General features: G+C 33.8%; 1 protein-coding gene and 1 long non-coding RNA gene across 2 annotated transcripts in view; one reads left to right on the top strand and one right to left on the bottom strand.

Moving 5' to 3' along the window:
* The window catches only part of LOC101744968 (uncharacterized), a 38,197-nt gene that overhangs the window by 7,937 nt on the left and 19,323 nt on the right, over positions 1 to 10,937 (top strand). The gene's annotated exons all lie outside the window — the stretch shown is intronic.
* LOC119630543 (uncharacterized) lies at positions 7,635 to 10,770 on the bottom strand. The gene is made up of 2 exons (XR_005246288.2): positions 9,193 to 10,770; positions 7,635 to 8,987 (listed from the first exon to the last, which is right to left on the bottom strand). It is a non-coding gene; the product is annotated as an uncharacterized LOC119630543 (long non-coding RNA).

Here is a 10,937-nt window from a genome sequence, read left to right as displayed (position 1 = left end):
CAATAGATTAGGGACTTTTTGGCGGGAACGCGAATACCGAAGTTGTAGGAGTTGTTAATATCATTATTTCGTTTAGTATTTCTTTCGATTTAAATGTGTCATAATGGTAATTTATTAACAGTTTAACATCTATGAAAGTGCGGAAATGTGGGAAAGACAACAAAGCGACTGGAAGATGACCGTATGTTCCATGGGGAGTGCTCTGAGGAATTGTTCGAGATGATACCGTCATCTCGTTTTTACCATCGCACCGCCCGCCACCGTAGTAGAGTTCATCCATACTACCTGGAGCCACTGCGGTCATCCACAGTGCGTTTCCAGAGATCTTTTTTGCCACGTACCATCCGGCTATGGAATGAACTCCCCTCCACGGTGTTTCCCGAGCGCTATGACATGTCCTTCTTCAAACGAGGCTTGTGGAGAGTATTAAGCGGTAGGCAGTGGCTTGGCTCTGCCCCTGGCGTTGCTGAAGTCCATGAGCGACGGTAATCACTAACCATCAGGTGGGTCGTATGTTCGTCTGCCTACAAGGGCAATAAAAAAAAAAGATATAAATTAAGTATAATCTATGACTGGAAGCATCTTCTTAGGTTCATCCAAAGAGCACTGAAAAGTAGTGAAAATCTTCAGTAACCAACTTCGATCAACAATAGTAACTAGTTACTACCAGGTAACCAACCACCATTTTACTAAGTCCAGATATCGCATCCCGTCTCACAAAATTTCACTCCAATCAATTCAAATCTCAAATTAATCAACTTCATCATATTTCATTTCATATCATTTTTCATATTTTTTTAAAATAACAAACAGAATGTAAGAAGAAAATATAATACTTGGCTTAAAGGTCTCTGTACCGTAAAATGGGGTAAATAGGGACAAAATCGAACTTCAGATTGAATTTTAACATAGTTCCAATTAAATAGTCACTGCTCAACCAAAGAAATAAGTTGAGTCTTGAACGTACCTAGGTGATAAAAACCGTTACATTATTTTAATTATTCAATTTAAAGAAATAATCGGAAAAATAATGGCCATCCCAATTTACCCCGCATTCGGGGTAAATTGGCACGGGTAAGGGTTAAATTGGGATATTTGTAAGGGTTGTCAGTTCGCGGTACTGCGATATATAGGTAGGTAGGTAGGTGCCATACAATTATTTATATGGACCGAAATGATGAATACAATCCATAATTTAAGCATAATACACAACATAGTGTAAATTAAGCTGGTTTCTATTCCGAAGCGATGTGACGTGAATGATAATCAACAATACAATGATAAAAAAAAGTATGTGCATGTTATATTTTAGAAAATTATTATTTAATTTCCTTAAAAATCACAACTCTGAAACAAAATCATAAAATAGAATAATAAATAGAAAAAGGACTGGAAATGCAATAATACAATTTCATTTAATCAACATTTTCAAAATAATCTTTGAGCAAGAGTAAGATATCAGGTGAATAAGATAAAAAATCAGATTTATCTGATTACTGCCTATAATAACAAAAATAAAAGAAATTCTTTCTAAGCTAAATAACTAAACTCAATTAATTCACTCACTCATAATTGGAACCTAGATATCTCGGATTTTTAATTAATGTTACATTTAAAATCTGAGGCCTGTTTTTATTTGTATGTGCGTTGTGAATGTTAAAAAAATCATGATTCGACGCGTGAATAGATTCTGAAATAACAAAAGTTTTGATTAGTTTGAGTTCTTTTTAATTCTTAATTTTATTTTATTGCTATAAAGGACATACGACCGGGCAGATATTACAAGGTAAATGTCGCGAAAAAATGTAATTATATATATACTTTTCTTTTACCTATAGTACTTACATAAACTAACTGATAAACACATTAACCTTCTTTACATCACGCAATTGAGTGATAGTATAGGCTAAAAAATCTATTATAAGATATCAGTGACAACCCTAACAATCCATCCCTATTTTGTCTTTTGGCGTTCCAATTTTGTGTTTTCTCGTCCCTAATTTTTCCAGTCTCGTTCCAAATTACCCTACATACGTCCCAATTTTCCCCAAAAAGAAAGGAAAAATTATACATTTTTTATTTTGTCGAAATATTGTATTTAAAATAAGAATATTGCAACTTACCGTTTGTTGTGGTATTTCCAGGTGTATTAAAAACATATATAAAATGTGATCTTATTGAAAAAACAACGATAATATTACTTTTTTTAAAAGTTCTGTAAGCTGTTTTAAAACGCACTTTTCAACCACTATTTTCAATTTAATTTGACGAATTTTTGGGACCAACTTATCTCATATTTAGTACTTCCATAGTTAACTTGGTTTTTCTTCTATACATTGATAAATATTAACATAAACAAAATTAGGTAGATTCCGTGCTACAGGTACTTTGAGAATCTTCCGCAGGTTTGTCCCAATTTACCCCAGGATCCCAATTTACCCCATGTCATGGTACCAGCCCTTAACATCTTCAAAATCCAATAATTTAGCAAATGGAATCTAGTTCATATGCCTAAATTTTTTTATCAAAGGCTGTCACTGCTTTATGAATAATTATGAATGATCAAATGGCATATTTGAATAAAAATTAATTGCTTTTTCCTGGTAACGAGGTACAAGGCAGTGTGATTATTTAGAATAGAATGATAACTAGAGACCCAAAGGCTTTTCCAGCTTCATCAGGCCATGTGGGAGAGCACGGACTCAGCCAGCCACGAGAAATTACAACATCCTCGTGGCTGAGTCCATGAAATTGTTTTATTTGGTTAATCTAGTATTTCTTCTGGTTTAAATTAACGGTGGTTTATTACCAGCTTAGCATAATGCATATACATATTGCACAAATGTGGAAAAATTAAACAATGCCACCGGACGTAACTTCTCAGGTTTTTCCAAAAATTCCACTGAAAAAGTCTCAGTAAATAACCACCAATAAAACGAAATAAATAATTATACTCTCAGAAGAAATGGTAGTAATTTACAGTGGATTCAGTAAACTTTTTGGGAGAGACCGAAACATTAAGTCCAGTGATTTTGTTTCGTAAGACATATAACTTCTAGCATTTTTCTGTTTCTTTCAACAGCAAACAAACACCTACCACTTTATGCAAAGGCTATTTTATTTATTTATTTTCATATGCTGGTCTTATTTCATATCTCAACGTGTTGTGCCATCTTGGAATAAAGTGCCTAGGGGTGAGTGAATACCACTGCTTCTGACGGATGGTGACAGACCGTGTCTCTTTAGTTGAGGAAAAACTAATCGTAAAACTGCTACTGAACTACCTACTTTGGAGCCATTAAGGCTCATTAACTCCATTTTAAATCTTTCTATCATTCAGTACACAAAACGATGTGGCAGTTTTGAAATTGCAATGATAAGTAATTCATTTTGTGCTTGAAAAGTAAAATCTTATTATATACTTCAAACTTTTATTGTATACAATTGCATGCTTAATGAGATCCAAATATAGTGACTGAGATCCGACACAATAAACGAATAGCTACATAATTGGCAAGAAGACGTAATTTATAAATTATTAATTATATTAAAGAGACTTAAAACTATGACTAGCACATTATTAATTATAACTTATAAGAGTAAACATTATTTAAATTTGACTAGAGATATATTGATATAAAATACATTATTTGGAATACACATCATACACAGTGGCTTGAATAAATGCTTATTAAAACATAACAATAATTAATATGGAATGTGTAAATAATATTTGGTAATCATGAAATCCTTGAAAACCATTTGCGTACCTATATATATTTTTATTCTTTCCATTTTTATTTATTTTATAAACATTGCGTTATTCAATTTCTAATCGCGTCGAGTAATGAATGGGACATGGGTCCTTTCAGTGTGTTTCGTTGCAAGGAGTATCTGCGGTGGGGGTTCAGGAGAAAGAGCTCATTGCTGTCCAGCACGTAGTCCATGCCTTGACAGATACCCATAGGCTTGTTGCAGTAGTAACCGGGAGCGCATTTCTGGCCGTAAGTGTCAAATTCCATTTTTTCTGTGCATTGCTCTCCCGGACCCTGTAGTTAACATAAAATTACTTTTAGATAAGTCCTTAAATTGAGATTAAATTTGTTTTTATTAACTATCTTCCTTAATAGTCAGGGTGCTTATGACACATCGGATATTACGCGATCTGTACAGAATCTGAGCATTAAGCATAACTTCAAAGACAGGTCAAGATCTGTTACGCTCGCTAGAAAAACAATTAAAATGAATTATATGTCATATAAATGAACTAGTGTGTCTGATGTGCCCCTTGTTTGTTCTTGGAGGGGTGTAATCGAATCTCCTATTTCTTATATGATAAAAAGTACGTGAAAATATTAAATTGTGACAATTTTATTTACCCTGAAGCAATCTCGTCGATTTCCGCAGACTTCGTTAATGTAAGTTCCATGATCGCATTTCTTGTACTTTCTATGGCCTCTGATAATGGTGCACACTTCATTACTGGTCAGCCAGTGACCCGAGTCCTCGCAAACTGGACACTCGACAATTTCCCTTCAAACAGAACATGTAAACATTCAACAATTTTTTTTAATTCAGATAAAAGTTTAAATAAGAATAATCGGAATTGCGTATTAACAGGTCGTCGCCCTTGACCACGAAAATCCATTATTTTATATATTTATACTCCCTACTGATATCGTTTCAATTGAATCAATTGATTGGTATTCACTCGTGAAAATGCATACATGTTAAATGGAAAAAAGTAATAATTCACCATTAATGTACCTATGTTTGTTTTAATTGATTTGTACTTTAAGATCGGTTAACTTTTCATTATAAAAAAAAGAAAAGACTACACGATGCGTGCCAACGATTTCTTTCGGAATATGAGACTTGAAATTTGGTATTCGTAGATGGTCGCACACAGCTGCTTTTTTTTTCCTACCTAAGCTGAGAGCCTTGAGAGGCTATTTCAGCGTAATCTTAACTAGTAGGTGAGCTCACGGTGCTCAAACCTGACGACGTTACTAACACCAACCCTAGCAAGAGCCGTGCTTCGCAGAATCTACCACCAGATCGGAAACGCGACCCACTGAGAAGATCCGGCGAGAAACTCAGTGGGCTGTGTCTGAGGGTTAATTTACTCGCCGAGCCCTTCGTCGCAAGCGACGGTTTCGACGAGAACGATGACCGGTGTTTGAGGTACCTAAAAGCACCGTTAGTGGATCGGGAGAATCCGAAATAGCGTGTTTGGGGCGACGTCGACTGCATTCCATTCTGTGCACAGCTGCATTTCTGTAATCACAAATATCTAACGTCCTAGGCCTTACACCGGACTAATGCGTGGCTAGTAAGACTCAAGTTGGCAAAAAAGTGAACCCGCGTGAATTCTGCTGACATATGCTTCTCGGTTTGAATGGTGAGCTATTCGTAAAGACGGGTAAAATGACGAGAAATTCTCGACTACAGTATTTGTGCGTTTAGGGATTCCTATAATAAACTTATGACGAAATCGTATCACACCATCTGTGAATCATAACGGAGCTCTGTGTTCACAACGGTGCACCTACTCATCATTATATGTCTATAATACGAATGCTTGAATAATATCTCTAATATAAAAAATGACCGGATTGATTCTTATTAAAATTTTCCAGAGTTCACCGTTGGCCAGGTTGGCTAACAGCCGTGCGATTCTCTAAAATTCAAACAAGAACTCGCATCTCACTACGAAATTCTCCATCACTTCGCATTCGCAATAGAATGACCTTGATTTGGCATTCTGTAAACACTAATTTAAATTACCCTGCCTCGAGCGAAGTGAAGTGACAACGAAGTTTGTTTACAATACTACTAGGGATAGCCGTATACACGCAAATGTAAATCGAAGCTTACCGGTTTCAGTTTTTCTTTGTATTTAGAAGCATTCTGTAAGAAAATACTATGAATTTAAGCTTTGGTGTCTAAACCACATCTAATATATCTAAAAAGAAAATTAAAAGTCATATATTTATGAAATTAATTGTAATTTCTGGCTGTACGCTAAGTTCCTTTGCGTGCACTGGCGAATACCAGAATTAAAAAACAAAATTTTAATTGTTTTCAAAACAATTTCGAGCGGTCGGAAGTTTTTATTTTGCTTTTTCTAGATTTGTTGTTACTTTGTGAGTGAATTTAACGTTAAATAAAAATTATGAGGTAAGTAAAAGTTAATTTGAGGCTATCAATGTTTCATCCATTCGTTTTTAATGTAAAATTTAAATATATTACCAACAGATTTAAAGAGCGTTCTTCTCATCCGACATTGGCGCAAATAGAGGCATTGATAAACGTTTTGGGTTAAAAGCTAGCGAAACAAAAGGATTAATCGAATCTCAACATGTTCAATAAGAGAACAAGGATATTAAAAAAATATAGGAACTAAATTCTCTTGTCAGTTAAGATCCATTCCCGGTGAGATATTTAGGACATGTTAACATCTATTTATGTATGATATATCTATCTACTACGTTTTTATTGATGTTCTATTTTAACAGGGCATGAAGGTAATTTATTTGTATCTCAAATTCACCAACAAAAAAATTATTTTGAATTAAATAAATCAAATCATTAACAATTTAGGTATTGCAAGTTGGATTGATGTTGTTGGAATGTATTTATTGATGCAGAGGTGACTGTATCTATGGTAAAGGGTGTGCATACTGGTACAGGGGTGGCAGGCAGTGCCAGAGTATTGACTAAACTGACATTATGTTGGCTAAAGGCTGCATACTCAGCTTAAAATAAATGAACAAAATTTAGGCATAACCTATTTTATTATATTTAAGGAACTACAACAGATTGAAAATACTAATCCACATCATCAGAATATTGTAAGGAGAATTTATAGCCAACTCGGAAAATGTATCAGTATTGGAACAATCGCAAACATACAGGTATGTATGTTATACCTAATTATCTTAAATAAATACCTAAACAAAACTTGCATTTTAAAAATTAATATTTATTGCCTTTTTCGCATTACATCAAGAATCACCTATTTTGCAATCATCCTCCTCTAACTAAATGCAAGTAACTTCTACTTATTGTGATGGTACTACTAGTAGCTCCAGCCACAGTAGGTCTCACATGTTAGTCAAGAGATTGGGTTGATATGTAAGTGTTTATTCAGGTCAAAGTACCTATTCATTGAACCACCATATTAGGGACATTGATTTGTGTATAATGCTGTTACTTGTAAATAAAAACATTTTGTTGCATGTATTGTAAACATTGTATTTTACCTAACCTTGTTTTTAAATAAATTTATTATTTTTTTCAGCACCTCAACACCTGACCTGCTATTTCACCACTTTTACAATGAAAAGCAGATTGTACTCAAATTACTGAGAGAATTTTGTGGATAGAGGAACTGCAGGTGAAGATTCAGGGTGTTCATATGTGTGTCGTCCAAAGCATTTTTGAACACAGTACCATATATAACTTAATGAAACTTACAACCATGGGGGAATGAATAGTCGACAATCTGCAAGAAGGATGAACTGTTGGTGGAATTAGCAGATGCAGCTAGCAATTTTAAACCTGTATTTCCACATAAGTTACTGATGCAAACAAATTTCAAAACTATTGTATATAACTATTGAATAAAACTATTTTTATAAATCATTAATTTATATTTGAAGTTACTTCACACTATAAGTTAGCTAATTAGTAGAATTTAACAAAGTAATTCAACATGACCACCATAATGTACATGTAATCTCATCATCTGAAATCATGGGAACTGGCAGCTCTGCACAATTGAAAATGTTGTGCAAAACACAACACGCAACAACAATTTTTGCTACCTTATCAGGGTGGTAAATTGGCACCCTGTAGATCAGCAAACACCTGAATCTACTCTTTAATATACCTATTGTTCTTTCCACTGAGTTACGGGCAGTGGAATGAAGGCGGTGCTACAAAGCTTCAGGAGTATCTTCCTCCATATTAGCAATAGCTAGCTATTATTAGCAGGTATTAGCTAGCATAGCATAGCGTTATCGCCTATTTCTGCCGTGAAGCAGTAATGCGTTTCAGTTTGAAGGGTGGGGCAGCTGTTGTAACTATACTGAGACCTTAGAATTTATATCTCAAGGTGGGTGGGTGGTATAATTTGTATAATTACTGGTGGTAGGACCTTGTAGATATTGGAGTCCATACACATTTACGTTGTAGATGTCTATGGGCTCCAGTAACCATTTAACACCAGGTGGGCTGGGAGCTCGTCCACCGATCTAAGCAATGAAAAAAAAATTAGCAAAAGGTGTCATAAGGTTGGAACGTTGACAATATACAGAAGGCCCGAAAAGATGTTAAATAATTATAATGGTCATTACTTGCTGTCATTGACTAAATTTTATTTTGTTTTGATTATAACTGAATAAAGTTTATTTAAGATAAATACTAAATTTCACAATAACTTATAGCAATATACACAATTACAATTTAACTGAAATGAATACAATCTGAATAGATAGGTTCTTAATACACATTTCGTTTATGGATTACATATCAGAATTTCGAAAAATATTAATAGCTTTACAAATTGTACATTTCTTGCATGATATTCTTTGCGACAGTAAAACCATTTTTTATTGGTAGCAGATCTTTTTAAGGCCATCAACTTCCCATCAATACACCCAATAACCCAAAGGATTCTAAATTTTTCATAAAAACTGCAATATTTAGCATTTCATTAATATTGGTAATTTTTTATGAAGTAAACATTCTTTTATTTAGCTTAAACCACCTTCTTTTTTCTTTGCTTTTCCTTCAACTTTTGCCATTCTTGAGCATTCTGTGGGAATCTTAAATATTTATATATAGTTGCTGGGTTGTTCAGAGCCTCCACAACCTCAGATATACACTGGGATGTCTGGGACAAATATGTTCTTATATTTTCTTTTATGATTTTTTTGGTAACTTCAATTGGCCAAAAATAACAAGGTGCACAATAACTGAAACTAAGAAATAATCATTAAACAATACACATAGTTATTAGAGAATCTAATTTGTATTCTTTCAAGATATTTTTGGTAGATTAGTTTAGTGGTATTGTTTTACAATAATGGGAGAGTTGGATATAAACAAATGGGTAAACTTTAATAATATGTTATAAAGTACCTATTTTGTACATAAAGACACAATCTTACCACGTGGAATACCTACCTTTATAAGAGTTGAAAGTCCTTTTCAATGGCTTTTAGTGGTCTTCATCAAAGGGTGTAATTCACACCCTAACTGGTTCATATGATCCTTCGACAATCTATACACTTTCTTTATACTTTTACATGGTCGTCATCTCAAGTTAAAAGTAATAAATTGTGAATTTCATAGGCTGGTCGACGCATTTCACGCTGATCCGTAGCGTCAGCCTCTTTCAACAATGTTTTCAATAAAAACATACGCTCCATAAAATATCGATGAAGAATAAAGTTATTTTAAAGTGCAATTTTGTTAATTAATAGTATTTTTTTAATAATTAACAGCGGTTTATAACGTTTTCGTATATTCTCACTCACAACAAACACTTAAAACACTAACTTTTGATTTGACAAATAAAATGATTTTGCGATGCGAAGTTCTTGCCGAAATTCGACGTGATTTACACTACAGAATGCCGTTTCAAACGTCAACTCATACATTTTAGTAAAAAAAACTCACGCTTGCTAGTTCAATTCACCCGCGAGGGGCGCTAGTGTAGATTCGGCACTACAATGAAATTTACAGAATGCCAATTTGAAAACTCACACCAAATTCACGTGCGAGTTTGTTAAACAACGCTTACAGAATCGCACGGCAGCCTTGCGATTCTCTAAAAGTCAAACAAGAACTCGCATCTCACTACGAAATTCTCCATCACTTCGCATTCGCAATAGAATGACCTTGAATTGGCATTCTGTAAACACTAATCTTAATTACCCTGGCTCGAGCGAAGTGAAGTGACAACGAAGTTTGTTTATACTACTACTAGGGATAGCCGTTAACACGCAAATGTAAATCGAAGCTTACCGGTTTCAGTTTTTCGTTGTATTTATAAGCATTCTGTAAGAAAATACTATGAATTTAAGCTTTGGTGTTAAAGCCACATCTAATTTAACTAAAAAGAAAATTAAAAGTCATATATTTATGATATTAATTGTAATTTCTGGCTGCACGCTAAGTTCCTTTGCGTGCACTAGCGAATACCAGAATTAAAAAACAAAATTTTAATTGTTTTCAAAACAATCTCGAGCGGTCGGAAGTTTTTATTTTACTTTTTCTAGATTTTTTGTTACTTTGTGAGTGAATTTAACGTTAAATAAAAATTATGAGGTAAGTAAAAGTTAGTTTTCAGGCTATCGATGGTTCATCCATTTGTTTTTTAATCTAAAATTTCAATATATTACCAACAGATTTAACGAGCGTTCTTCTCATCCGACATTGGTGCAAATAGAGGCATTGATAGACGTTTTGGATTAAAAGCTAGCGAAACAAAAGGTTTAATTGTATCTCAACATGTTCAATAAGAGAACAAGGATATTAAAAAATATAGGAACTAAATTCTCTTGTCAGATATGATCCATTCCCGGTGAGATATTTAAGACATGTTAACATCTATTTATGTATGATAAATCTATCTACTACGTTTTTGATATTCTATTTTAACAGGGAATATCGGTAATTTATCTGTATCTCAAATTCACCAATAACAAAAAAAAAAAATTGAATTAAATAAATCAAATCATTAACAATTTAGGTATTGCAAGTTGGATTGATGTTGTTGGAATGTTTTTATTGATGCAGAGGTGACTGTATTTATGGTAAAGGGTGTGTATATTGGTACAGGGGTGGCAGGCAGTTCCAGAGTATTGACTAAACTGACATTATGTAGGCTAAAGGCTGCATACTCCGTTTAAAATAAATGAACAAAA

The sequence above is a fragment of the Bombyx mori genome, chromosome 25 (assembly GCF_030269925.1).
Source record: "Bombyx mori chromosome 25, ASM3026992v2".
Classification (NCBI taxonomy): Eukaryota; Metazoa; Arthropoda; class Insecta; order Lepidoptera; family Bombycidae; genus Bombyx; species Bombyx mori.
Note: the sequence above shows the minus strand (reverse complement) of the source record. Positions and strands in the feature narration are given on the sequence as shown.